The sequence below is a fragment of the Panulirus ornatus genome, chromosome 30 (assembly GCF_036320965.1).
Source record: "Panulirus ornatus isolate Po-2019 chromosome 30, ASM3632096v1, whole genome shotgun sequence".
NCBI classification, from domain to species: Eukaryota; Metazoa; Arthropoda; class Malacostraca; order Decapoda; family Palinuridae; genus Panulirus; species Panulirus ornatus.
In genome coordinates, this window is record NC_092253.1 from 17714793 (window position 1) to 17740819 (window position 26027).

Here is a 26027-nt window from a genome sequence, read left to right on the forward strand (position 1 = left end):
TGACGGTAGGATCAACCACTACATTTATGATGATGACGGTAGGATCAACCACTACATTTATAGTGATGACGGTAGGATCAGCCACTACATTTATGATGATGACGGTAAGATCAACCACTACATTTATGATGATGACGGTAAGATCAACCACTACATTTATGGTGATGACGGTAGGATCAACCACTACATTTATGATGATGACGGTAGGATCAACCACTACATTTATAGTGATGACGGTAGGATCAGCCACTACATTTATGATGATGACGGTAGGATCAACCACTACATTTATAGTGATGACGGTAGGATCAACCACTACATTTATGATGATGACGGTAGGATCAACCACTACATTTATGATGATGACGGTAGGATCAACCACTACATTTATGATGATGACGGTAGGATCAGCCACTACATTTATAGTGATGACGGTAGGATCAACCACTACATTTATAGTGATGACGGTAGGATCAACCACTACATTTATAGTGATGACGGTAGGATCAACCACTACATTTATGGTGATGACGGTAGGATCAACCACTACATTTATAGTGATGACGGTAGGATCAGCCACTACATTTATGATGATGACGGTAGGATCAACCACTACATTTATGATGATGACGGTAGGATCAACCACTACATTTATGATGATGACGGTAGGATCAACCACTACATTTATGATGATGACGGTAAGATCAACCACTACATTTATAGTGATGACGGTAGGTGCTTCGTCTTTTCTACACAGGATACCTCCCCCATTCTGGTGGAGAGGCTTGCGAGCAGAGGTGAGGAAACAGACAGAGAGGTGCTCTGGGCAGCTTGGGTAGCAGTAGATAATTGCTTTCAATATTCTCTGTACACTCGAGATATCTGGGTTTACATGAAGGTCAAATCTTTTCTATGCACTATTAAAGTATTCTTTTACATCATTCTTAATAAATTTCTTGCTTAATATTAGACCATGTCGTCTGATTGGTATATCCTAACATTTGTTGGAGAACTGGTCATTGTCCACTTCGTCGATCTGTGTTAAAAGCTTTAAGTTGTGATCAGGTCACTCTTCATTCTTGTCTCTTCCAAGATGGTCAAATTTAAAACCCTTAGCCTTTCTCTATTACTCAGCTTTCTCAATTCTGGTACCATCTCTGTTGCCCTCCTCTGGATCTTCTCTATCAGCTCTGTTGCCCTCCTCTGGATCTTCTCTATCAGCTCTGTTGCCCTCCTCTGGATCTTCTCTATCAGCTCTGTTGCCCTCCTCTGGATCTTCTCTATCAGCTCTGTTGCCCTCCTCTGGATCTTCTCTATCAGCTCTGTTGCCCTCCTCTGGTTCTTCTCTATCAGCTCTGTTGCCCTCCTCTGGATCTTCTCTATCAGCTCTGTTGCCCTCCTCTGGATCTTCTCTATCAGCTCTGTTGCCCTCCTCTGGATCTTCTCTATCAGCTCTGTTGCCCTCCTCTGGATCTTCTCTATCAGCTCTGTTGCCCTCCCCTGGATCTTCTCTATCAGCTCTGTTGCCCTCCTCTGGATCTTCTCTATTAGCTCTGTGTTGTTTTGGTGCGGTAATCATACTTTAGTAACATAACTATGTTTTGGACTTGTGTAGGATATGGACAGCTTGCTAAATACTTCCTTTTCCATATACTTGAAGGCTATTCTGAACTTTATCAGAAGAAAGTTTGTTTGCTCACATGTTCTAATGTGGACTCTGGCGACATGTTAGGTGATGTCGACTCCTAATTCTTTCTCACACACACACACACACACACACACATACACACACACACACACACACACACACACACACACACACACACACACAGACACACACACACACACACACACACACACACACACACACACACACATACACACACACACAGAATCCTAAGTTAATTCTTACTAAATGATATTTACGTTGAGGCTTTCTTTCACCTTCTTCATCCTCATTACTACATATATATTTTTTGGTTGAATACAACAAACTATGTGGCAGACCAGCTTTGAAGTCTCTTTAAGTCCTCATGTAGGTTGATGTAGTCATCCTCTCCTTAGAGAATTTAGAGAAACACTCAAAACTATCTAAGACACGCTGAAAAAGTACAATAACGACACAGAGAAGGATAATACGGCAGACAAAAGGGGAAAAGCACGGATGTTTCTGGTGGATTTCAGAAGATACTTCCAGCCCTGATGGTGGGTACAAATGAAATGGAAATTGAGGCCACTAATTTGCTGATAACTACGGGGAAAAAGGGAACACGATAGTGCTCTTTCGTGTTTCACATTTTCAGGGGAGACTAGGAATAAGGTGTCTCTCCCAAAGATGTGATCATTACACGAAAGTGCACCTGGAACTTATCGTGTTTCATTTCTCCTCTTGGTTATTAGCAAATCATAGATCATTCGCATCACCGAGACCTTACTACAAAGCCTTTGATCTTGCTGTGGGAAGTGCATGATAATTACGATTATCTTCTTGACATGATGAGGTCTGAAAGTTGGACCTCTCTGGGTGGCTAATAGTTTCAGTCAACTACACAGTAACTGCGCGCAATACTCACATAGCGAGAGCAAGTGTACAGTTGTCACAGTAGCTACCTCTGCCAGCGCCAGTGTTGACTGGTGACCTCCTCGTCCTGACACTGCAACCATATAATGTTAACGTTCACAAAACATAGAGGAAAGACAACACCATCTCTCAGGCCTTTGATATTAAACCAGTGCCGTAGTATAGATTGTACACACATCATGAATGTCCTAATGAGCATTTCTTGAACTCCTGATGTACATCTCTTCAGAAACATTAATCACCTTGGTTTGAAGTGTACTTAAATAAACTGTGAAGAGCATGAGAAAATATAAAAGAAATACACTTGGATAACATAGAGTTACATAACTATAAATATCCATTGGTAGAAACATGTTCTCTCTATATAACGTGCCATCGTATTGGTAAATTACCCATCTTCGCTCAGGGCAAGTATGCGGGTGTTGTGTCACTAGTGAGTGAAGAATGAACTTTGCATCTCACAAACCAATGTCCCATTTGTATGCCACAGTTGAGTGTCCCTACTCTATATACTTACGTTCAGGTCATACAAAGCGCATTACATATGAAGCTGGTTACAGGAGACATGTCAGAGGTTATGTCTTTTGGGAGTGAACTTCATTAGAGATTGTGTTAACCCTCGATACTGAGCCGTCCAGTGAATAGGGACCATAATCAAGATTGAGGGTTTTCAGTATCCTTAACAGACTGTTTGTATAAGATATTGTTTATGTAAAAATATCATATTATGATCACATATGAAGATGAAGGTGGGCATGCACTTGGGCTGTACACATTCGTAATCTTGTGCTATTTGGTTTATTTGGTGCTAAATATTACGAGGTCGGTTGTCCTTCTCTGTCAGTCACTCTGTCTTCTCTTCTCATCTATCAACTGCTCAGTACATCTAATGACTTGTGTCTCATCAAACCAAAGTAAGATTTGTATAAGTAAAAATGAGATGTGACTTGGAGTTATACAGACAGTGATTACCAGTGTTTTAACCTTCATCATGACTTGTCTGTTCTATCTTCAATACCCTTCTCTCACAGGGGCACTACTGAATAGAATGGTGTACATATAGGAACTGATCACTGAGTCCTTTTAAGGTTCTTTATGGTAGAGGAGGCGTCCGAAGCATAGGATCTGGTGTGGTAAGAGAAAAAAAAATGAACAGATTATCTAAAAAGATGAGTACTTGTAGATATGATATGAACTAAAATGGCTCAATGATGTCAGTTGTGGACCTGAAACGTGTTACTGGTGAGGTATACTTCTACTCGTCTCACTTGCACTGACTAGCAAATTGTTCCATGTGTAAATAATCCTGTTGAAGAGAATATAGTTTACCTCACAAAGCAAAATGTTGGCCCATTATTTTCTATTCATTACTTGGTGATATTAAGCAAATCCTTGTATAACTTTTCAGTCTAATGATGCCTTTGATAGTTTTGAATATCTGCATCAAATCACCTCTTAAAATCCTCATTCTAAGTTAAAATTGTCTCGCTGGCTCCTTATTCTATGCACACCTCCGGCCATTATTCGTATACAAATCATAGTATTCATTCATGGTTCCGAAAACATATGTAAGGGACAATGTTATTGGTTCATTGCTGCTAAATGCTCTTTAATTATTCACAGACAACAGCATAGTTACCAATTGGTCAACATTTAGGTAATCATTTTGAAACCTCTATAAAAAGCGTGCGTAATACTGACGTGTCGAATATATTGAAGCACAGGTGTAATGTTTGAAAAATTGATATCAGACACACAAAACTATAAGAATAGAGGACGGAACAATGTGTCAGTTCGCGAGGGAATACAACCATCTATGTAAATCTCTGGCATAAGAAATGATCTATCAACTATACAGTTATAGCCAGACGCTATACGATGTAAAGCTTATATGTATCCCTATATTGTGTTTTATTTCCCTGTTTGTAAAGAAAAAAGGGCAACGCTGGATGCATGACTGATTATTTGTTTAACTTTGTAGAACAGGAGGAGGCAAACAATGTGGGGTGGGGCCTGGTGAGGCAGACAATGTGGGGTGGGGGCTGGTGAGGCAGACAATGTGGGGTGGGGCCTGGTGAGGGGGACAATGTGGGGTGGGGCCTGGTGAGGCAGACAATGTGGGGTGGGGCCTGGTGAGGCAGACAATGTGGGGTGGGGCCTGGTGAGGCAGACAATGTGGGGTGGGGCCTGGTGAGGCAGACAATGTGGGGTGGGGCCTGGTGAGGAAGACAATGTGGGGTGGGGCCTGGTGAGGAAGACAATGTGGGGTGGGGCCTGGTGAGGCAGACAATCTGGGGTGGGGGCCTGGTGAGGCAGACAATGTGGGGTGGGGCCTGGTGAGGCAGACAATGTGGGGTGGGGCCTGGTGAGGCAGACAATGTGGGGTGGGGCCTGGTGAGGAAGACAATGTGGGGTGGGGCCTGGTGAGGAAGACAATGTGGGGTGGGGCCTGGTGAGGCAGACAATGTGGGGTGGGGCCTGGTGAGGCAGACAATGTGGGGTGGGGCCTGGTGAGGCAGACAATGTGGGGTGGGGCCTGGTGAGGAAGACAGAGGCGCGACGAACTGAGGAGGTGTGGGTACAGCTGTGTACTGCTGTGGCACAGTTGATATAGTGATAGCTGATCCCCGTGACATAGCAGTTCTTTAAGTCTGTAAATGCCACAAACAAGGAGACAACATTACTTTGAAATGAATGTATATGAAACATAATGATTACAGACAGTTTGGAAGACACGAGAGGGAAAAAGGAAGGGGGAGGGAATGGGGAAAATGTTGTCAGGTCTTACGCCGGTCATAACCCCAAACAGACAGCAACCAGCCTTGCGATACATGGTCAGAAGGATGAAATGAAACAGCAATAAATACATAAAATATACACTACAACCATGAAACCAGTGACAAACGATTCCACCAATATATGTATAACTCAATGCATAATCGACATCAACAAGTGGCAACTCTTCCCTAATTAATAGCTGGCTAGTTGAATGTCGGGATGACCAGAAGACAATAAATGTATGACGTTTGTCACTAAGTGTTCAGATATGCTGGTATCACAGCATGCAAGTCACACATTGTTCTTGAGTAGATATTACAAGAGCCTGCAGTTTTGCGTACATTTTTGTTTTGATTCCTGCTGGTCGCACAGCTTACAGCATGAAGGTTGATGTCAGTGTGTGGCCAGATGTTCTCTGCAGGCACTAGGACTAGTTTTGGAACACTAGCTATGTCTTCATCGGTAAAGAAAGTACATAAAGAAATATGTGCCATAGTTTCATTATCTTAAACTAAGTCACCGTCTCCATAGTTAATAGACCGTTGACTGGGTAATGACTTTCTTGCTTCTAACTTAGATATAGAATTCTATATGGTTTTTATTTTTCACGGTAATATGGGCTTCATTTTGACATATGCTCTTACGTAAAGGACTGTAAATTTTTCTATGCAGATTTACGTAGCTTCCTCGTTGTACAATAAGCAGTTACTCGTTCCATTACTGTGGTACATTTTCCGTTAATTCTGGAAAATGACTGACTACTACGCACTGGCACACTTGTTTCTTTCCAATATTCCGAATATTCTATTGAAGTCTTTCTTAGTTATGTCCATGTCGTCTTCACTAACAGCGTCATTTCAGCTTTTCTTGCTACGAACACTATGAAGATCAATGGATATCTCAAGTTTAGGAACTGTTTTGCACGATTTTCACGAAGACAAATACTTCATTTAGTCCTTCCCTTCATTTTCTCTAAGATGACTACGTCCCCTCCAGTCTACTCCCATGCCTCCGTGTCACTATGCCAGGACCACGTCTCTTTAGTCTGTGCCTACACTCCCATGACACCAGGGCAGGACAACGTCCTCCCACCTGTGTCCACACCTCCTTACTGGTCACCAGCCCAAGACCACGTTTCTCCAGTCTGTGTTCACACTTCCCCATCACTAGACCAAGACCATGTCCGTCCTGTGTCCAAACCTCCCTGCCACCAGGACAAAGCCGGGTCTCATCAGCCTGTGTCAACACCTTCTCTTCATCAGGGCCAAGCAACATTACCCCAACCTGTGCCCATGCCTCCTCCCTAAGCAACATTACCCCAACCTGTGCCCATGCCTCCTCCCTAAGCAACATTACCCCAACCTGTGCCCATGCCTCCTCCCTAAGCAACATTACCCCAACCTGTGTCCATGCCTCCTCCCTAAGCAACATTACCCCCAACCTGTGCCCATGCCTCCTCCGTAAGCAACATTACCCCAACCTGTGCCCATGCCTCCTCCCTAAGCAACATTACCCCAACCTGTGCCCATGCCTCCTCCCTAAGCAACATTACCCCAACCTGTGTCCATGCCTCCTCCCTAAGCAACATTACCCCCAACCTGTGCCCATGCCTCCTCCGTAAGCAACATTACCCCAACCTGTGCCCATGCCTCCTCCCTAAGCAACATTACCCCAACCTGTGCCCATGCCTCCTCCCTAAGCAACATTACCCCAACCTGTGTCCATGCCTCCTCCCTAAGCAACATTACCCCCAACCTGTGCCCATGCCTCCTCCGTAAGCAACATTACCCCAACCTGTGCCCATGCCTCCTCCGTAAGCAACATTACCCCAACCTGTGCCCATGCCTCCTCCCTAAGCAACATTACCCCCAACCTGTGCCCATGCCTCCTCCGTAAGCAACATTACCCCAACCTGTGTCCATGCCTCCTCCGTAAGCAACATTACCCCAACCTGTGCCCATGCCTCCTCCCTAAGCAACATTACCCCAACCTGTGCCCATGCCTCCTCCCTAAGCAACATTACCCCAACCTGTGTCCATGCCTCCTCCCTAAGCAACATTACCCCCAACCTGTGCCCATGCCTCCTCCCTAAGCAACATTACCCCAACCTGTGCCCATGCCTCCTCCCTAAGCAACATTACCCCAACCTGTGTCCATGTCTCCTCCCTAAGCAACATTACCCCCAACCTGTGCCCATGTCTCCTCCACCCTAAGGCCAAACAAGGACAGCTTTCTCTCTTCCATTGCCCACACTTCCTTGCCCAAAAGACCAGGACCGCATACCACCATTCTGGGTCAACACTTTCTTGCCAAAGACTCTCAGTCATTGTCTATAACTTCCTACCACCAGGCCAGGGCCACATTGCTCCGGCCTTCATCTGCACTTCTCCCCCACCAGGCCAAGACCACGTCACCGCAACCTGTGCTCCTACTTCCCCTGCCACCAGGGAAGGTCCTCGTCCTCCCGGTATGGCCATACACCTACCCATCACGATAGGACACCGTAATCCCCCCCAAGACTTATGCCCATGTTACCCTGCCACAAGGCCAGGGCCACGTCCCTCCCTCCAGCTTGGGCCCAAAACCCACCACCAACAGGTGAGGACCACGTCTTCCCAGCTTGTGCTCAAACATCCCTGCCACCACGTTAAGACTATGTCCCTCCAGAGTAAGCTTACAGATTACGAAACGAATCTACCCAGAACAAAAAACTTAAAGATTCCAAAATTATTAAAGAATTCGAATGTCCAGCTAGAGGATGCAAACTTCAGAATATTGTTACTCTTACTGATATGAAATGCTTATCATTCAGCAGATACATCATGACCATCATCATCATCCACTGGCAAGAAGAGCAACGCAAGAACCAAGTGTAGAGTCACCGTAATTCTACTCTCAAGGATGTGTCCAGATGTGTGTGTGTGTGTGTGTGTGTGTGTGTGTGTGTGTATGTGTGTGTGTGTGTGTGTGTATGTGTGTGTGTGTGTGTGTGTGTGTGTGTGTGTGTGTGTGTGTGTGTGTTAACTGGATAACTATCTGGGCGATTGTTTGTGTCCTTCATCGACCCAAGGATCAGTCTTAGGACCGATTCCTTCCCTCATATATATCCCTGATGGTGATAATGAGGTGTCTTGTTGTGAGATATCAAATATGTAAATGATACTAAGCTAGGAAACAGATCGACACATGAACTTGAAGGTCTACAGTTTCAAACTGAAACAATAAAGTGATGGACTGGAATCACAGATGGCAAATGAATGAATGTCAGTAAGTGCAAAGTTCTACATATCGTAAGTAAAAACAAAAATGTATGCTACAGAATGATTTTTGTGGAACCGCAAAAAGGAGATAAAGAAAATGACATGGACGTAATGATCTATGACTATCTAAAGCCAAGCAAGCGGTGCATGGAAGCAGCAGAAATAGGGAACAAGGTTCTTGGACTCACAGATAATGCTCTTGAATTTATGTCTAGGGAAATAGTGCTTACTCTTTGGAATGCTGAATATCATGTTCATTTTAAACTACTCAGTTGGAAGAAAGACAGACAGAATAGAGAGAATAAGGTGTCGAGCTACTAAGATGGTTCCTGTATTGAAGAGAAATCTAGTGAGAGCCGACTAAGCGTCTTTCATCTATTTAGCTTAGAAAGGAAAAGATTAAGAGGTGATCTAATACAGGTATTTGAAATTATCAAAGGCTTGGATGATGATCAAGCTACTGGAGACTTGATTCGCTTGAAAACACTCGTATTAATGAATACACATTCGAATAAGGCGAAGTATTCTGTCTTCGATATTTACAAATACTTATAAATATGAGTAACTGAAAGCAATACTTTAATTACATTGAAGAATAGATTGGATGATTACATCGCTTCAGTTCTACGAAAAGCATACTCTCCTCCTTAGTCACAATGAGTTTTCAGGTTTTTCTCCATGAATTATCTGTATGCTTTGTCTTCACGCCACTCCAGTTCTCTGTGAGTTTCTGGTATCTTCCAATTTCACACACGGCCTTGAAGGGATTCACTGGTCTGTTATTCTTTGCTGATTTTGTCTACAAATATTGAAAATATCAAGTGCTCAGCGGCAGTTTGTCCACCAATATGAAAAAAAAAAAGAATATGATACATGTGTTTCTTATTTTCATCATTGCCTCTCTTACTTTTCATGGTGTTCCCACGGACCGTGATGGTTACTGATGATGGTAAGGAGTCGTTTAGCGGTTCCGAGCGAATAGAAGTAACCACGGCTCTTGAACGAGTCTAACACCGTCCTCAGTACGCCTTGTGCTGTGTTGATTTGCGCCATCTGGTGAGTAAATGGAGACAGATACAGTCTGCGATATCTTGTCAGGGAGAGAGAGAGAGAGAGAGAGAGAGAGAGAGAGAGAGAGAGAGAGAGAGAGAGAGAGAGAGAGAGAGAGAGAGAGAGAGACCCAAGGCACAAGCAGGCTCCCTTGTAAGAAGAAGATGAAAAGGATAGCAAAGCAAAGGCTCTCTCCCAACCCTCCACTCCCTCCGGCACATGCCGGCAAGAAAACAGGTAGAGAAAATACCTTGCAGGATTAGTAAGCCTGAAGGATATCTTTACAGGAAAGTTACAAGTTAGAATGAACATGAATGTCAAGCATTCCATTACGACCGACATGCATGTAGGTTAAGATTACAACTGGATCTATATGAAATCGCTAAATGATCTACTAAATGTCAAAATGCCATTTAACTTCAATAAATGTTAGATTTTACAAATAAGAAACCTAAACCAAAACAAACATTATGAGCTGATGAGCCGCGAGATAAAGGACACCTTCAGTGTGAGAGATCAGCTTTTTGTTATTCACTGTCAGTATGATACCACAACATGGCTCAGTATGATACCACAACATGGCTCAGTATGATACCACAACATGGCCGGTGAGAGATCCGGGGTTGATAAGCTACCATGATATACCACTCGTTATGATATTTGACTAAATTAATGATTCAATGTCGGAGAGTAACATAAGATGATCAAGCCTAGTTTGAAAGTTATTAGCAACATTTTCTTGGAGCTTATTTAATGCATCAATAATTCGACTGTAAAACAACAATCGTACAGTTCAGATTAACTTGGTAACCTCTAAGTTTTACTTCATTTTCTCTCGTTGGTAATGCTGGCGCTACTGTAAACAAATGTTCAATGTGTACGTTGTTAAATCCCCGAGGCGCCTCTTACCTAGGGAGAGTAAGTTTGATTCTGGCAGAGTCTCTCTTCATATGGTTTGTTATGCAAGGGAAGAATCAATTCAGTTGCTCTTTGTTGCACTGCTACCAATTCAAGAATGTCCTTACTTTGGTGGAGGGCCCAAAACTAAACTACATATTCAAGTTATGGGCTAACAAGCCTTAGGTATAGTGACAATATCACGTCCTTGCTTTTGTACGTGAAGTTTATGTATACAGATATCAACATCCTAGTTACTTTCTTGGCGGCTTCATTGCGATGCTGGGAGAATTTGAAGTTACTGGGGATAGTAACCCCTTGATCTCTCACACTGAAGGCGTCCTTTATCTAGTGGCTCATCAGCTCATAATGTTTGTTTTGGTTGAGGTTTCTTATTTGTAAAAGCTAACATTTATTGAAGTTAAATGGCATTTTGACATCAAGTAGACCATTTAGCGATTTTAATTTCAATTTCCAAAAGGGGAAACAGAAGAAGGAGTCAAGCGAGGAGTGCTCATCCTCCTCGATGGCTCAGATTGGGGTGTCTGAATATGTGTAGATGTAACCTACATGAGAAGAAAGGAGAGATCGGTATTATGTTTGAGGAAAGAAACCTTGATGTTCTGGCTCTGAGTGAAACGAAGCTCAAGGGAAAAGGGGAAGAGAGGTTTGGAAAGGTCATGGGAGTAGAGTCAGGGGTTGGTGAGATGACAAAAGCTAACAAAACAGTAGCAAGCACTACTCCTGAAGCAGGAGTTGTGGGAGCATATGATAGAGTGCAAGTAAGTACAATCTAGATTGATGTGGGTAAAACTAAGAGTGGATTGAGAGAGATGGGTGATTATTAGCACTTATGCACTTGGTCATAAGAAGAAAGATTAAGAGAGGCAAGTGTTTTTGGAGCAGCCAAGTGTGAAAGTAGTTTTCGTGGACGAGGCTGGGTACTAGTGATGAGTGATTTAAATGCGAAGGTAAGTAATGTGACAGTTGAAGGTATGATTGGTGTACATGGGGTATTCAGTGTTGTGAAAAGAAATGATGAGCTTGTGGATTTGTGTGCTGAAAAAAGACTGGTGACTGGGAATACCTGGTTGGAAAAGAGAGATATACATAAGTATAGGTATGTGAGTAGGAAAGATGGTAAAAGGGCATTATTGGATCATGCGTTAATTCATAGGCGTGTAAAAGAGAGACTTTCGGATGTTAATGGGCTGAAAGGGGCAGCTAGAGGGATGTCTGATCACTATCTTGTAAGGGCGAAGGTGAAGATTTGTAGAGGTTTCCAAAAAAGAGTAGCAAAAGTTGGGGTGAAGAGAGTGTTGAGAGTAAGTGAGCTTGGAAAGGACACTTGTGTGAGGAAGTACCATTGGATATTGAGTGTAGAATGGCAAAAAGTGAGGGCAAATGACATGAGGGGAGTGGGTGAGGATGTACTTAGGGAGGCAGTGACGGCATATGCAAAAGATGCATACGACATGAGAAAGGTGGACAGATTAGACAGGTTAGTGAATGGTGGTGTGAAGAAGTGTTGTTAGTGAAAGAGAAAACAGACGCGTTTGGAAAATACTTGCAAGGAAGGAATGCAAATGACTGGAATATGCATAAAGGAAAGCGGGCGGAAGTCAAGAGGAAGGTTCAAGTGTACAAAAAGAGGGCAAATGAGAGATTGGGTCAGAGAGTATCATCAAATTTTACGCAGAATAAAAAGATGTTTTGAAAGATGATTAATATTCGCAAGACAAAATAACAAATGGGAAAATCGGTGAAAAGGGCAAGGGGGGAAGTAATGACAGGTAGTGATGAAGTGAGATGGATATGGAGTGAGTATTTAGAAGGTTTGTTGAATGTTTTGATGATAGAGTGGCAGATATAGGGTGTTTTGATCGGAGTGGTGTGCGAAGTGAGAGGGTCAGGGAGAATGATTTGGTTAACAGAGAAGAGATAGTGAAAGCTTTGCGAAAGATGAAATCCGGCAAGGTGGCGGGCTACGATGTTATTGCAGTAGGATTCATTAAGAAAGGGAGTAACTCTGTTGTTCATTAGTTGGTAAGGATATTCAATGTATGTATGGATCTTGGTGAAGTGCTTGAGGATTGGCGAAATGCGTGCATAGTGCCATTAGTACAAACGCAAAGTGGATAAAGCTGTTCAAATTACAGAGGCATAATGCTGTTGAGCATTCCTGTGAAATTATATGGGAGGGTATTGATTGAGAGAAAAAGGCATGTACTGAACATCAGATTGGAAACGAGCAATGTGGTTTCAGAAATGAAGAATATGCGTGAGGAAAATTTAGAAAAACAGATGGATTTGTATTTATGGATCTGAAGAAGGCATATGATAGGCTTGATAGAGACGCATTGTGGAAGGTCTTAAGAGTATATGGTGTCGGAGGTAATCTGTTAGAAGCAGTGAAAAAATCTTACCAAGAATGTAAGGCATGTGTACAAGTAGGAAAAGAGGAGAGTGAGTGGTTCCCAGTGAAGCCGATCTACGGCAGAGGTGTGTGATGTCCCAATGGTTGTTTAATCAGTATATGGATGGGGTGGTTAGGGTGGTAAATGCAAGGGTTTTGGAGAGAGGGGAGAGTATGTTGGAGATGAGAGGGCCTGGGATGTGAATTAGTTGTTTTTCGCCGATGATAACCTCTGTGGCTGACTCTGGTGAGAAACTACAGAAGTTGTTGATTCAGTTTGGAACAGTGTGAGAAAGGAGAAATTTGAAAGATGTGAATAAGAGCAAGGTAATTAGGTTCAGTAGAGCTGAGGGACACGTCCACTGGGATGTAAGTTTAAATGGAGAAAAACTGGTGGAATGTGAGTGTTTAATCATCTGGGACGGACCTTAGCAGCGATTAAAACCATGGATGTGGAAGTGAGTCACAGGGTAGGGTAGGGGGCGAAGGTTTTGGGAGAGATGAAGAATGTGTGGAAGGAGAGAACGTTATCTCGGAGAGAAAAATGGGTATGCTTAAAGGAATAGTAGTACCTACAATATTGCATGGTTGCAATGCCTGAGCTATAGATTGGGCTCTACAGAGGAGGGTAGATGTGTTTGAAATAAAATGTTTGAGGACAGAACTTTCCATGGTTTACCCCAGACGCTTTACATACCCTGGTTCAATCCATTGACAGCACGTCGACCCCGGTATACCACATCGTTCCAATTCACTCTATTCCTTGCACGCCTTTCACCCTCCTGCATGTTCAGGCCCGCGATCACTCAAAATCTTTTCACTCCATCTTTCCACCTCCAATTTGGTCTCCCACTTCTCCTCGTTCCCTCCACCTCTGACACATATATCCTCTTGGTCAATCTTTCCTCACTCATTCTCTTCATGTGCCCAAACCATTTCAAAACACCCTCTTCTGCTCTCTCAACCACACTCTTTTTTATTACCACACATCTCTCTTACCCTTACATTACTTACTCGATCAAACCACCTCACACCACATTTTGTCCTCAAACATCTCATTTCCAGCAAATCCACCCTCCTTCGCACAACTCTTTCTATAGCTCACGCCTCACAACCATATAACATTGTTGGAACCACTATTCCCTCAAGCATACCCATTTTTGCTTTCCAAGATAACGTTCTCGACTTCCACACAATCTTCAACGCTCCTAGAACTTTCGCCCCCTCCCCCACCCTATGATTCATTTCCGCTTCCATGGTTCCATCCGCTGTCAAATATGCAGTCCGGTTTTGGTCCCCAGATACAAAGACGCGCGACAAAATTGATCCTGTCCCTTAGAAATTTGGCATACGATGAGAGGTTAAAACGATTGGATCTCTTCTCTCTATGCATAACGTACACCTTAATCCAAGAGTTCAAAATTCTGAACAAGTTCGATGAAGTAAATCACGAACATATTATTTTTTCGAAATTCAAGCAAATACGGTTACCAGGACGAATGGAATAAAACTCAAAGCTAAAAGATGTAGTACAGACGTGGGAAAAACCTTCTTTTCCTATGGGTGTATTGAGCACTGGAATAATTTACCGTCAGACGTAGTGAATGCTAACACTATGAGTACCATCAAAAGTCGTTCAGACAAACATCTTATGAATTCAGGTAAGCTCTGAGAAAAACTCAAGAAAAAAACGTTAACGGGGACACTAGAAGGCTAATGTGCAGCAGCGAGGAGTCGGTGATAGCTTGAAAAAAAAACTGCTGTGTGGAATTACATTTTCTGGTCGGTACTTTTATCTATTTTCTTTTTCTTTTTACTAGACAATCCAGTCGTGGGCCAATCAGTCCTCCTGTTGTCTGTCTTTCTCATGTAAACTATTTACATGTAAACTTTGTGACTACTCGAAACACGAAATGAAAATGGAATTTAAACCTGCAAGGAATCAATTAAAACTTTCCATCTTATAAAACATCTGAATAAATTGCTTGTGATTTATTGAGTATGGCTGATGAAGGAACCTCTGTGTAATGATGACTTGTCGCCAGGTTAAACTAAACATAGAATCATGTTGAGTCATACTTTTCCTCTTAGTAAATCATTGTAGACAGTTGTGTAGTGATACATGTATCAAAGCTTACATAAGATTAAAGATAAAAGAGGAGGACCAAAAAGCGACTGTGGAATATACCTAAAAGGTGCGTTAAGAAGCGATGAACCTAGCAGCATCTAGCTGTATGTGTCATTAGCTTGCTACAGACCATGCAGTTACAGCAAACGAACAGCTGGTCTGCCAGAGTTCCAGTTTACACAAGGAAACGTCTTCGACACATGAAACTGAAGCTGATACACTGTAGTTAAGAACACCAGTTTATGAAACTCGAGGAGTGCAGCTATTTCATCTAACTTAGGAAGTCATTGGACAACACTACAATAAACAGGGGCAGATCTAGCAGTGAAGCTGACTGACTATGAACCATGAAATATATCGCTAACCTGTGGTGGATTATGTCGCTAACCTGTAGTGGTTATGTCGCTAACCTGTGGTGGATTATGTCGCTAACCTGTGGTGGATTATGTCGCTAACCTGTGGTGGATTATGTCGCTAACCTGTAGTGGTTATGTCGCTAACCTGTGGTGGATTATGTCGCTAACCTGTGGTGGATTATGTCGCTAACCTGTAGTGGTTATGTCGCTAACCTGTGGTGGATTATGTCGCTAACCTGTAGTGGTTATGTCGCTAACCTGTGGTGGATTATGCAGTCGTAGCTGACCCCGCAGCGCGAATTGTTGATTGTAACCAGAATCATCAGCCAACACCAGGTCATGTTTCCTGAACTGTTGTCTGTCCTCACTTCCCATCATCTGCCTCGGTGATGACACATCCGTGAACAGGACTGAGACATTACCACTGTTTTCCGTTTTTAAGAACCTCAAACGTTTGTCCTTCCGATCCAACCTTCTTGCTCTAGTGTCTTGAGTCTCAGATGTTACTTGTGAACCTGATGGATCACTTTCAGAAGCAAGAAGATTAGTGTCAACTTTCCTAACAAACTGGGTTTGCTCCGTCTGCTTGTCTTCTTCCCTTTTAAATCGCGGTATCGTCACTCTCACTCTTGTGTGAGGGGAAATATCATGATTGTACATCTCGCCACTTAAGGGTTGTTTTCTCGTAATACCTGACTCGGCTTCCTTAGACGTAACAAACATGAGGGCTAAAATCCACGCCATCCACTGAGGTCTCATTATCTCGTTTTATCTGAAGCAAGAGAGAATATCGGTCTTACTATGTTGGTAAAATGTACCTCAAGCCATAAACCTTTGTTCTTAGCTTTGTGATATTATCTGGTATAGACACCTCTGTTAACAATGTGTGATTCAATCAAAATTACATTGAAAATGAATTCATTAACATCATACCTTACACAAGTCTAGGTCTTTCACCATCATTGCTTTAAGTATAATGAAACCATCTCGCCTCTAATTGCTTCCTCTGACCACACTCAGGTAGACGTGTTGCACAACACATCTTCCTCACTCCTCTAAAACGTTAATGTTATAGACTCGGGGCAGATACTGGACTAACCTAATATACATTTTTAAATCTTCATCAAGGAAATAGCTACCTCTCCTCAGGGAAAACTTTTGCCTCAGTTGAGCACATGAGTAAATTGTCGCGGAAATTGAAGCATATATCGACGCTCTTTCTAACACTCTATCCTCCAATCCATTCATCATTCCTCTGCTGAAGCCACATGGGCAAGGGCACATAGCATATCGGGTCTTCATAACCTCTCCTTCCTCTGACTTTCCCTCAGTTTTCATATCCTTTCAAAAATCACCGAAAATTGATCATAAAAAGGCTAAACTTTTCTGATCTCATTCTGGTCTTTCACCAAGCGCATCTCATACAGCTACGTCGTTTCACTTATACTTCACTTTCTCGCGTTGATGACATCCTAGCTTTCTCTCCCGATAACAAGACAACTCATTCTAGTCCGCATTATTCCCGTGAACTTCACCTCGGACGACTCATTCCCTCACCTCCTAATGCACCTCCCAGCAACATTATAACTATTATACTCTTTTCCCGCAGTCCACTGAGCATTTTCTACTCTGGACAGAAGCAGTGAGCATGGAAAGTGTGGCAATTCTTAATTCTTAAAAGATTTTCCCGCAAAACTTGCGCTTCATCCATTTCTCTATTGCGCAAACCAATTTATTTATATTCATGTATTATACTTTGTCGCTGTCTCTCGTGTTAGCGAGGTAGCGCAAGGAAACAGACGAAAGAATGGCCCAACCCACCCACATATACATGTATATACATACCCTTCCATACACGCATATATACATATCTATACATCTCAACGCATACATATATATACACACACAGACATATACATATATGCACATGTACATAATTCATAATATCTGCCTTTATACATTCCCATCGCCACCCCGCCCCACATGAAATAACAACCCCCTCCCCCCCACACGTGCGCAAGGTAGCGCTAGGAAAAGACAACAAAGTCCACATTCGTTCACACTCAGTCTCTACCTGTCACGTAAAATGCACTGAAACCACAGCTCCCTTTTCACATTCAGGCCCCACACAACTTTCCATGGTTTACCCCAGACGCTTCACATGCCCTGGTTCAATCCATTGACAGCACGTCGACCCCGATATACCACATCGTTCCAATTCACTCTATTCCTTGCACGCCTTTCACCCTCCTGCATGTTCAGGCCCCGATCACTCAAAGTCTTTTTCATTCCATCTTTCCACCGTCAATTTGGTCTTCCACGTCTCCTCGTTCCCTACACCTCTGACACATATATCCTCTTGGTCAATCTTTCCTCACTCATTCTCTCCATGTGACCAAACCATTTCAAAACACACTCTTCTGCTCTTTCAACCACACTCTTTTTATTACCACACATCTCTCTTACCCTATTATCACTTACTCGCTCAAGCCACCTCACACCACATATCCTCAAACATCTCATTTCCAGCATATCCACTCTCCTCCGCACAACCCCATCCATAGCATACTCCTCGCATCGATATAACATAGCTGGAACCACTATTCCTTCAAACATACCCATTTTTGCTTTCCAAGATAAAGTTCTCGACTTCCACACATTCTTCAACGCTCCCAGAACATTCGCCTCCTCCCCAACCCTATGATTCGCTTCCGCTTTATGGTTCCATCCGCTGCCAAATCCACTCCCGGATATCTAAAACACTTCACTTCCTCCAGTTTTTCTCCAGTCAAACTTACCTCCCAGTTGACTTGTCCCTCAACCCTACTGTACCTAATAACCTTGCTCTTATTCACATTTACTCTCAGCTTTCTTCTTTCACCCACTTTACCAAACTCATTCACCAGCTTCTGCAGTTTCTCACACGAATCAGCCACCAGCGCTGTATTATCAGCGAACAACAACTGACTCACTTCCCAAGCTCTCTCATCCACAACAGACTGCATACTTGCCCCTCTTTCCAAAACTCTTGCATTCACCTCTCTAACAACCCCATGAATAAACAAATTAAACAACCATGGAGACATCATACACCCCTGCCGCAAACCAATATTCACTGAGAACCAAGCACTTTCCTCTCTCGCTACACGTACAAATGCCTTACATCCTCGATAAAAAATTTTCACTGCTTCTAACAGCTTGCCTCCCACACCATATATTCTTAATACATTCCACAGAGCATCTCTATCAACTCTAAGCCTTCTCCAGATCCATAAATGCTACATAAAAATCCATTTGCTTTTCTAAGAATTTCTCACATACATTCTTCAAAGCAAACACCTGATCCACACATCTTCTCCACTTCTGAAACCACACTGCTCTTCCCCAGCCTCATGCTCTGTATATTCCTTCACCGCTCAATCAATACCCTCCCATATAATTTCCCAGGAATACTCAACAGACTTATACCTCTGTAATTTGAGCACTCACTCTTATCCCCTTTGCCTTTGTACAATGGCACTATGCAAGCATTCCGCCAATCTTCAGGCACTTCACCATGAGTCATACATACATTAGATAACCTTACCAACCAGTCAACAATACAGTCACCCCCCCACCCCCCTATTTTTTGATAAATTCCACTGCAATACTATCCAAACCCGCTGCCTTGCCTGCTTTCATCTTCCGCAAAGCTTTTACTACCTCTACTCTGTTTACCAAATCAATCTCCCTAACCCTCTCATTTTGCACACCACTTCGACCAAAACACCCTATATCTGCCACTCTATCATCAAACACATTCAACAAACCTTCAAAATACTCACTCCGTCTCCTTTTCACATCACCACTACTTGTTATCACCTCCCCATTATCCCCCTTCACTGAAGTTCCCATTTCTTCCCTTGTCCTACACACTTTATTTAACTCCCTCCAAAACATCTTTCTATTCTCCCTAAAATTTAATGATACTCTCTCACCCCGACTCTCATTTACCCTCTTTTTCACCTCTCACACGTTTCTCTTGACCTCCTTCCTATTTCTTTTATACATCTCCCACTCATTTGCATTATTTCCCTGCAAAAATCGTCCAAATGCCTCTCTCTTCTCTTTCTCTGATAATCTTACATCTTCATCCCACCACTCACTACCCTTTCTAATCTGCCCACCTCCCACGCTTCTCATGCCACTAGCATCTTTTGCGCAAGCCATCACTGCTTCCCTAAATACATCCCATCCTCCCCTACTCCCCTTACCTCCTTTGTTCTCATCTTTTTCCATTTTGAACTCAGTCTCTCCTGGTGCTTCCTCACACAAGTCTCCTTCCCAAGCTCACTTACTCTCAACACTCTCTTCACCCCTATATCTCTACATTTCACCCCTCTTTTCTGAAAACCTCTACAAATCTTAACCTTCGTCTCCACAAGATAATGATCAGTCATTCCTCCAGTTGCACCTCTCAGCACATTAACATCCAAAAGTCTCTCTTTCGCGCGCCTATCAATTAACATGTAAAGCAATAACGCTCTCTGGTCATCCCTCCTATATATATATATATATATATATATATATATATATATATATATATATATATATATATATATATATATATATATATATATATATATATATATATATATATATATATATATATATATATACATATATATATACATATATATATATATGTATATATATATATATATATATATATATATATATATATATATATGTATATATATATATATATATATATATATATATATATATATATATATATATGGTGCAAAAGGTGAGTAATGGGCAGTTGAGGGAATAAGTGGCATACATGGAGTGTTCAGTGTTGTAAATGGAAATGGTGAAGAGTTTGTAGATTTATGTGCTGAAAAAGGACTGGTAATTGGGAATACCTGGTTTAAAAAGCGAGATATACATAAGTATACGTATGTAAGTAGGAGAGATGGCCAGAGAGCGTTATTGGATTACGTGTTAATTGATAGACGCACGAAAAAGAGACTTTTGGATGTTAATGTGCTGAGAGGTGCAACTGGAGGGATGTCTGATCATTATCTTGTGGAGGCGAAGGTGAAGATTTGTGGGGGTTTTCAGAAAAGAAGAGAGAGTGCTGGGGTGAAGAGAGTGGTGAGAGTAAGTGAGCTTGGGAAGGAGACTTGTGTGAGGAAGTACCAGGAGAGACTGAGTACAGAATGGAAAAAGGTGAGAACAAAGGAGGTAAGGGGAGTGGGGGAGGAATGGGATGTATTTAGGGAAGCAGTGATGGCTTGCGCAAAAGATGCTTGTGGCATGAGAAGCGTGGAAGGTGGGTTTATTAGAAAAGGTAGTGAGTGGTGGGATGAAGAAGTAAGATTATTAGTGAAAGAGAAGAGAGAGGCATTTGGACGATTTTTGCAGGGAAAAAATGCAAATGAGTGGGAGAGGTATAAAGGAAAGAGGCAGGAGGTCAAGAGAAAGGTGCAAGAGGTGAAAAAGAGGGCAAATGAGAGTCGGGGTGAGAGAGTATCATTAGATTTTAGGGAGAGTAAAAAGATGTTTTGGAAGGAGGTAAATAAAGTGCGTAAGACAAGGGAGCAAATGGGAACTTCAGTGAAGGGGGCTAATGGGGAGGTGATAACAAGTAGTAGTGATGTGAGAAGGAGATGGAGTGAGTATTTTGAAGGTTTGTTGAATGTGTTTGATGATAGAGTGGCAGATATAGGGTGTTTTGGTCGAGGTGGTGTGCAAAGTGAGAGGGTTAGGGAAAATGATTTGGTAAATAGAGAAGAGGTAGTAAAAGCTTTACAGAAGATGAAAGCCGGCAATGCAGCAGGTTTGGATGGTATTGCAGTGGAATTTATTAAAAAAGGGGGTGACTGCATTGTTGACTGGTTGGTTAAGGTTATTTAATGTATGTATGATTCATGATGAGGTGCCTGAAAATTGGCGGAATGCTTCCATAGTGCCATTGTACAAAGGCAAAGGGGATAAGAGTGAGTGCTTAAATTACAGAGGTATAAGTTTGTTGAGTATTCCTGGTAGATTATATGGGAGGGTATTGATTGAGATGGTGAAGGCATGTACAGAGCATCAGATTGGGGATGAGCAGTGTGGTTTCAGAAGTGGTAGAGGATGTGTGGATCTGGTGTTTGCTTTGAAGAATGTATGTGAGAAATACTTAGAAAAACAAATGGATTTCTATGTAGCATTTATGGATCTGGAGAAGGCATATGATAGAGTTGATAGAGATGCTCTGTGGAAGGTTTTAAGAATATATGGTGTGGGAGGCAAGTTGTTAGAAGCAGTGAAAAGTTTTTATCGAGGATGTAAGGCATGTGTACGTGTAGGAAGAGAGGAAAGTGATTGGTTCTCAGTGAATGTAGGTTTGCGGCAGGGGTGTGTGATGTCTCCATGGTTGTTTAATTTGTTTATGGATGGGGCTGTTAGGGAGGTGAATGCAAGAGTTTTGGAAAGAGGGGCAAGTATGCAGTCTGTTGTGGATGAGAGAGCTTGGGAAGTGAGTCAGTTATTGTTCGCTGATGATACAGCGCTGGTGGCTGATTCATGTAAGAAACTGCAGAAGCTGGTGACTGAGTTTGGTAAAGTGTGTGAAAGAAGAAAGTTAAGAGTAAATGTGAATAAGAGCAAGGTTATTAGGTACAGTAGGGTTGAGGGTCAAGTCAATTGGGAGGTAAGTTTGAATGGAGAAAAACTGGAGGAAGTAAAGTGTTTTAGATATCTGGGAGTGGATCTGGCAGCGGATGGAACCATGGAGGCGGAAGTGAATCATAGGGTGGGGGAGGGGGCGAAAGTTCTGGGAGCCTTGAAGAATGTTTGAAAGTCGAGAACATTATCTCGGAAAGCAAAAATGGGTATGTTTGAAGGAATAGTGGTTCCAACAATGTTGTATGGTTGCGAGGCGTGGGCTATGGATAGAGATGTGCGCAGGAGGATGGATGTGCTGGAAATGAGATGTTTGAGGACAATATGTGTGTGAGGTGGTTTGATCGAGTAAGTAATGTAAGGGTAAGAGAGATGTGTGGAAATAAAAAGAGTATGGTTGAGAGAGCAGAAGAGGGTGTTTTGAAATGGTTTGGTCACATGGAGAGAATGAGTGAGGAAAGATTGACCAAGAGGATATATGTGTCAGAGGTGGAAGGAACGAGAAGTGGGAGACCAAATTGGAGGTGGAAAGATGGAGTGAAAAAGATTTTGAGTGATCGGGGCCTGAACATGCATGAGGGTGAAAGGCATGCAAGGAATAGAATGAATTGGATCGATGTGGTATACCGGGGTCGACGTGCTCTCAATGGATTGAACCAGGGCATGTGAAGCGTCTGGGGTAAACCATGGAAAGTTGTGTGGAGCCTGGATGTGGAAAGGGAGCTGTGGTTTCGGTGCATTATAACATGACAGCTAGAGACTGAGTGTGAACGAATGGGGTCTTTGGTGTCTTTTCCTAGCGCTACCTCGCACACATGAGGGGGGAGGGGGTTGTTATTCCATGTGTGGCGAGGTGGCGACGGGAACAAATAAAGGCAGACAGTATGAATTATGTACATGTGTATATATGTATATGTCTGTGTGTGTATATATATATGTGTACATTGAGATGTATAGGTATGTATATTTGCGTGTGTGGACGTGTATGTATATACATGTGTATGTGGGCGGGTTGGGCCATTCTTTCGTCTGTTTCCTTGCGCTACCTCGCTAACGCGGGAGACAGCGACAAAGCAAAATAAATAAAGTATATATATATATGCTCCCGCTTTAGCCAGGTAGCGCAAGGAAACAGATGCAAGAATGGCCCAACCCACCCACATACACATGTATATACATACACGTCCACACACGGAAATATACATACCTATACATCTCAACGTATACATATATATACATATATATATATATATATATATATATATATATATATATATATATATATATATATATATATATATATATATATATATATATATATATATATATATATATATTTTTTTTTTCATACTATTCGCCATTTCCCGCGATAGCGAGGTAGCGTTAAGACCAGAGGACTGGGCCTTTGAGGGAATATCCTCACCTGGCCCCCTTCTCTGTTCCTTCTTTTGGAAAATTAAAAAAAAAACGAGAGGGGAGGATTTCCAGCCCCCCGCTCCCTTCCCTTTTAGTCGCCTTCTACGACACGCAGGGAATACGTGGGAAGTATTCTTTCTCCCCTATCCCCAGGGATAATATATATATATATATATATATATATATATATATATATATATATATATATATATATATATATATATATATATATATATATATATATATATATATATATATATATTTATATATATACACATATACATAATTCATACTGTCTGCCTTTATATATATATATATATATATATATATATATATATATATATATATATATATATATATATATATATATATATATATATATATATATATATGTGTGTGTGTAAGGAGGTAAATAAAGTGCGTAAGACAAGGGAGCAAATGGGAACTTTAGTGAAGGGCGCAAATGGGGAGGTGATAACAAGTAGTGGTGATGTGAGAAGGAGATGGAGTGAGTATTTTGAAGGTTTGTTGAATGTGTCTGATGATAGAGTGGCAGATATAGGGTGTTTTGGTCGAGGTGGTGTGCAAAGTGAGAGGGTTAGGGAAAACGATTTGGTAAACAGAGAAGAGGTAGTGAAAGCTTTGCGGAAGATGAAAGCCGGCAAGGCAGCAGGTTTGGATGGCATTGCAGTGGAATTTATTAAAAAAGGGGGTGACTGTATTGTTGACTGGTTGGTAAGGTTATTTAATGTATGTATGACTCATGGTGAGGTGCCTGAGGATTGGAGGAATGCGTGCATAGTGCCATTGTACAAAGGAAAAGGGGATAAGAGTGAGTGCTCAAATTACAGAGGTATAAGTTTGTTGAGTATTCCTGGTAAATTGTATGGGAGGGTATTGATTGAGAGGGTGAAGGCATGTACAGAGCATCAGATTGGGGAAGAGCAGTGTGGTTTCAGAAGTGGTAGAGGATGTGTGGATCAGGTGTTTGCTTTGAAGAATGTATGTGAGAAATACTTAGAAAAGCAAATGGATTTGTATGTAGCATTTATGGATATGGAGAAGGCATATGATAGAGTTGATAGAGATGCTCTGTGGAAGGTATTAAGAATATATGGTGTGGGAGGCAAGTTGTTAGAAGCAGTGAAAAGTTTTTATCGAGGATGTAAGGCATGTGTACGTGTAGGAAGAGAGGAAAGTGATTGGTTCTCAGTGAATGTAGGTTTGCGGCAGGGGTGTGTGATGTCTCCATGGTTGTTTAATTTGTTTATGGATGGGGTTGTTAGGGAGGTAAAGGCAAGAGTTTTGGAAAGAGAGGCAAGTATGAAGTCTGTTGGGGATGAGAGAGCTTGGGAAGTGAGTCAGTTGTTGTTCGCTGATGATACAGCGCTGGTGGCTGATTCATGTGAGAAACTGCAGAAGCTGGTGACGGAGTTTGATAAAGTGTGTGGAAGAAGAAAGTTAAGAGTAAATGTGAATAAGAGCAAGGTTATTAGGTACAGTAGGGTTGAGGGTCAAGTAAATTGGGAGGTGAGTTTGAATGGAGAAAAACTGGAGGAAGTGAAGTGTTTTAGATATCTGGGAGTGGATCTGGCAGCGGATGGAACCATGGAAGCAGAAGTGGACCATAGGGTGGGGGAGGGGGCGAAAATTCTGGGAGCCTTGAAGAATGTGTGGAAGTCGAGAACATTATCTCGGAAAGCAAAAATGGGTATGTTTGAAGGAATAGTGGTTCCAACAATGTTGTATGGTTGCGAGGCGTGGGCTATGGATAGAGTTGTGCGCAGGAGGATGGATGTGCTGGAAATGAGATGTCTGAGGACAATGTGTGGTGTGAGGTGGTTTGATCGAGTAAGTAACGTAAGGGTGAGAGAGATGTGTGGAAATAAAAAGAGTGTGGTTGAGAGAGCAGAAGAGGGTGTTTTGAAATGGTTTGGGCACATGGAGAGAATGAGTGAGGAAAGGTTGACCAAGAGGATATATGTGTCGGAGGTGGAGGGAACGAGGAGAAGAGGGAGACCAAATTGGAGGTGGAAAGATGGAGTGAAAAAGATTTTGTGTGATCGGGGCCTGAACTTGCAGGAGGGTGAAAGGAGGGCAAGGAATAGAGTGAATTGGAGCAATGTGGTATACCGGGGTTGACGTGCTGTCAGTGGATTGAATCAAGACATGTGAAGCGTCTGGGGTAAACCATGGAAAGCTGTGTAGGTATGTATATTTGCGTGTGTGGACGTATGTATATACATGTGTATGGGGGGGGTTGGGCCATTTCTTTCGTCTGTTTCCTTGCGCTACCTCGCAAACGCGGGAGACAGCGACAAAGTATAAAAAAAAGAAAAAAAAAATGTGTGTGTGTGTGTGTGTGTGTGTGTGTGTGTGTGTGTGTGTGTGTGTGTGTGTGTTCGTGTATTAGATGTGTTTTTCTGTTCTTATCGTTCTTTTCTCGAACCAATGTTGCGCTGAATAAAATTGTTAGTAGCACTGTATCTGT